Source organism: Channa argus, chromosome 4 (genome assembly GCF_033026475.1).
Source record: "Channa argus isolate prfri chromosome 4, Channa argus male v1.0, whole genome shotgun sequence".
In the NCBI taxonomy this organism is placed as follows: Eukaryota; Metazoa; Chordata; class Actinopteri; order Anabantiformes; family Channidae; genus Channa; species Channa argus.
This window is the reverse complement of record NC_090200.1, coordinates 8,969,103-8,974,506: the sequence shown is the minus strand read 5'-3', so window position 1 is coordinate 8,974,506 and position 5,404 is coordinate 8,969,103.

The following is a 5,404-nucleotide window of genomic DNA, read 5'->3' as shown; positions in this document are numbered from 1 at the left end:
CTTGGATGTGCACATGTGTCATGAAATTCCATGGGATTTCAATTGGTTCCCATTTGTTTTATTGAGAATTGTTTCCTTCTTATCATATGTTCTGAATTTAGCCCGGTTTTGGCAGAAATATTCAAACTGGCACACTGGCATCCAATGAGGAAATGAGTAGATTAACAGCTTGTTTACTGAGCCAGGATTCACACCATGAATGCCTCCCTGGACACGTTTTACAACAAGTGGAAACAGTTGGAATTCATCAGATGTATTTCTTTGCACTGAGGGCACTGAGTTTGCTGTGTTTGTTAGGGATTTACTGTGTTTCCATGTTTGTTTCTAGGAATCAGTCATGTGAGGATTTGTTTTGTGATGTTTTATTTTTAACCCCTTTGAAAATAATGCGATTTTTTTGTAAGAAACCCACATGAATAAATGCAAAGACAACAAACAGCTTATAGTATTCATTATGCTCACTGCTACAAATGTGGTGGACAAAATATTGTAAACAATCCTTGTTTAACCGATTATAAATACTGTAAACAGCACTACAAATTCCAGCTTTCAATGCGAGCATAAAACTTTCTTGGGTTCTTGCAGTGCTGTTGTTTGGATACGATCAGTCGTATTTAGCGGGGGCAGGTTAACGAAGGGGCACAGGGCCGTGAGTCCAAGAGTTCAGGGGGTGGTCTGGGCCGGAGCCTCTGTATTTAGGGAGTGTAAATATTTCTTCTTTGCACTAACAGAGCTCAGTTAGGAGATGCCAAATAACAAAAAAAAAACCAAAATCAAAACATACAACAAAAGACACAAAATTACTACATAAATAGACACAAACAAACCCCCCAAAAAGATGAAAAACAGCCAGAAATAGATACACAATTTGACTAAAAATATCGTTACAGTCTCATTTGTATTTGTTTTGTGTCTTTTTTGATCTGGGGTCTTATAAAAGAGGTTCGGGAAATTTTCCTACCTTTGCCCAGAGGATTAATTTCTTATTATCCATCCATTGGTAGTTTGATGTATTTATAAACTCACAGCTTAGAAAGAGATAAAAAAAAATAAAAAAAACCTTGGAGGGAATTATAGGCATTTAGAATTCTAATCTGATGGACAAAACTATCCCATTTGATCTATTTTTATTTTCAAATTTAAATAAAACTACGTCTTATCATCAAAGTTGAGAGGGTAAATTTTTTAAAAAAATATATATATTTAGTGAAAAATTGGAAAAGTTAAAGCTACTGAAATTCACTTTTGTTTGTCTTATAATATGACAAAAACAGTTATGGTTTGCTGCATATTTACGCTTTTCCGTACTCACAGGATATAAATAAATCTTCCTGCTTTCTCACGCCTGTTTGCAATATTTATACACAGCAGTTCAAAGCTAGTTGCTCAGTTGTCATGGAGATGACTCTTGCTTTTTTAATTGTACAAACCATTAAGCTTGTACTGTGAAAACCTGAATCTTTATTTATGTCCTCTAGAACTTAATGGTCCTCTTTGTGGCCACAATTATGCTATATGCCAACATTTATTATTACTAATTTGTCTATAATAGTAATAGTAACCTATTATGGTAGAGACAAATTACTTTGTTTGCCTAAGCACAAATTGGCTTGCATGGTGTTAGTCAAGATATAGACTGAAACCTTGCTGTTCAGTGTTGGCCTTTGTAACTACTGAGAGACCCTGCAGCTCTGTGGCATATTTTCTCATGGTCGGTGATTGACTCATTAAACTTTAATGGTTCCACTGGATGTATGACCACACTCCCCCCCACCTTTTTGATCCTCAGCTGATGTGTCTTGGGCTATTGCTGTACTTTTGTCACTACAAGCCCAATTCCCAGCCAAGGAGACGATGAGAAACAGGCAAATTCTTTCCAGATGTTCCAACCAGTGGCCCTCACTTATCGGCAGAGGAGTCCAAAGAACAGGCGTAATTCCCCTTACTGCTATACAGTAGTGAGACCTGTCCCTGGTGTCCCTGATTATTGGTGGCGCAAATATATAGCTGCAGTATGTTTGTAGCCTCCAACACTGACCCTACAATTGAATTAAGACCATCCCATTATTTAAAGAGTTACTATTTATCCTATTTTCTTATCCCACTTCTGCTGGCAGGAAAGTGTGCATGATGCTTTCTCCAAATGAAAAAGATAATGGCGCTGTTTTAATGTGGATAAAGCTCTATATCCAAGTCATTTGAGAGGATTAAAGATAGATAAAGAAAAATAAGCAAACAAACCTAAAAACTACATTGAATTGTCGAGCAAAGATGACTGAAACGCTGAGGCTGAGAGTACAAAGCACAATTGCCGTCTACCCACACTCTAAACATTCATGTGGGAATTTTGCTCTTATATAAATCTCAATATACAGCTTTTTAAAACATTGTTGAAAGCATAGTTGACTTATTCATATCAAATGTTCTGATTTGAAATCTTTTAACTTGAAATTATGAGTTCAGTGAATTAAATATTGTGCGTTCACTTAATCATCAAAGAACCTGCTGGCTGCAGCCTTTCCTTGTAGAGCTTTTAAATTGACATAGACAATTGTCATTGTTTCTTTTTATAAATATGAAAATTGATTTCACGAGAATTTCCAAACCGTTCAAGCCTCGACGACCGTGTTTATCCTCCTCTTCATGGCAAAAATGTTGAAAATGGTGCAATCTGATTATGATTAATACACTAGCTACTAATGATTGTGGTTGTTTTGATCAACTTCTGCTTTCAAGGTAAAGAATGAATATGAATATTAGTTACCATTACCATTAACTCTAACTGCTTTTTTGCATATTTGGGTTGTGTATACAATTAACCTCGCTGTGCTTCCAGTACAGTGCAAACTAAATAACATATTTGTTCACAACTGAGTGACTGCACAATATTTTAAGAAATTTCAATTTTCTGTTCATGAAAACAGATTCCTCACAGAAAAAAGACATAGTTTAGGTCGGGATGTTCCAGAAAAGTATTTCTTGGGAGAGTTTCAAAGTGTTTCACATCTTTCCATTCTGCAATAACCCAACACAGCTGCTACTGGTTCCACTCTTTGGACACACTCCTCAACCCAGTTAAACCCCAGATAGCAAACCATCAGTCATTTTTGCATGACACCCATTCAGCTTAAATCAGCAGAACTCCCAAATTTACATGCCATGGTCAGTAGAATGGGGAAAAAAAACAAAAAAACTGAATGCCAAAAGCCAAAGTTACACCTCAAACATCACATAATGAAATATCCAAGTCTATTTCAGTCTCTGTTGTGAAATACAGAATTAAATGTATAACGTAAGCAAACATATCAGATCTCACTTTAATTCATCTGTTTCGCTATGCTAAACATTCATTATCAAATGTCACACTTGACTTTAGTAAATAATAGCCTGATATAATGTGTCATATTGTTGAATGTTTTTCTAGGCTTTTTCTTCTTGCAAAGTTTTGCTCGGAGAAGAAGAACAGGAACAAATTTACCGCTGCATGAAGAGATAACTCTGTTGACACCAGCTTCAGTAATTCCTGCATGTTTGACAGAATGCATAAACCCAGCTTGCATTGAATCATTTAAACCACCTGCCATAAAAGTGAAACATAAGCTTCCTTCATATCCTAATTGTATTGTGTATTGTGTCAAAGAGGCAAGAAAAACCTCAGGGAAGCTGTGCTGAACACAAAGGAATCAAACTGAAACCAGCCTTGAGGAGAAGACAACCAAGGAAGAAGGACAACCATAACATTACAAAAGAAGAGCCAGGATAGATTGACTACATCAGCCCTGTGTCTTTAATACCTGGGATGACGTCACCAAAAGAAGACACAGGACCCATTATGCACAGGAGCAACACCATGGAGACACAGTACGACATGGAGGTTAGATAGAAAGTTGACATTCATTGAAAAAATTTGCATGAGTAAAATTAATCATTAAACAAGTAGATGAAAACAGCTATGCGCCCCTCGAGCGGCGCTCTGTTTTAAGCAACCTAACTGTCCATAAAATAGCCTACAGAGAACATAAATAAAAACTACTCCACTCAAATATAATCAATAACAGCCCTGGCAATTCAATACAACTTTTTTTCATAATAAATCATCTGCTCAAAACTCAACCCCCCCCCCACTTGCAGCAATCTTACAAAGGAGCAGTGCAATAGTTTCATTGCACACTTCAGCACCAAGGTAGCACCAAGGTAGACACTATTATTCATCACCACTGTATGACATTAACTTTGTGTGTTCTTTCTCCACCAGTTGTCCCTTTCTGCAGGTGTCCCCGCTTTGGAGCTGTGTTTCCAGTGTGCAGCTACTGGTCCTACCAACCTGCTCAATATTTTGTTGTTACTTTTTTTTTTTCCCTTTCTCCACTTTCCACTCACCCCAACCGGTCAAGGCAGATGGCCACCCACCCTGAGCCTGGTTCAGCTGGAGGTTTCTTCAGTAAAAGGGAGTTTTTCCTCTCAAGTGTTGCCTTGAGTCTTCTCTATATATCTTTATAGTCTTGACTTTATTCTGTAAATTGCCCTGAGATTACTTTGTTGTGAATTGGCACTATATAAAGTTAGTTTGCACTGAATAGATACCCATGACATTTCAACTGACCCCTGATATGGCCCATCATCAACTCAACAAGTTCACTTGTGCAGTACTTTAGTTTATGATCAAATACTAGCAGAATCAGACTGAATGATGTGCAGTGAATGTACTTTGATATTTTTAAAACAACTTAATTTCAGTGTTTTAGCATGTTTATAAATGTTTGATTTGTGATGAATAGTGTATTAAACAATTTTCTTTTACCTAATTGGAAATAAAACCACTGAAAGTATCATTTAACGTGTTTATTTTCATGTATTACATTCACTTTTTTTCATACATTAGGGAATTAGAAATGTTCACTATTTAACGGCAACTGATTAATACACTCCTTGATAATTTTTTACTTCTAATGAAAAAGGCACATTGAAGCTAGTTAAATGTGCATTATCACAATATACTGATCATAAGCTAAGTTAAAGGCTAGTATATGCCAAAAGTCAAGAAAGGTGAAGTAACAGGTTTATGCCTAACAAAAAACTATTTACTAATTTTATACTTTCTTTTTATATTACATTTTACATTTTATGCGCCCTAACTGAGTTGACAATTAGAAAAATGCACGTAACCATGACAGCAGCCAGTTTGAATGTTGAACTCCTCAGATCGTACCTCTTTGCCGTTGACAAGCATATTATTTCAAGACAAATGTCACCATCTTGTGGTTACCACTTGTCACAACACAACATGGCTTCTTCGCCTCACAGAAATGCCTCGTAAACCAACCTTTTACACAAAACGAATCTGCCCATTGGTCAATAGAGGTAGTCGTCAACCCAAACTCGTTTCTGATTAGTGCGTTGGGAA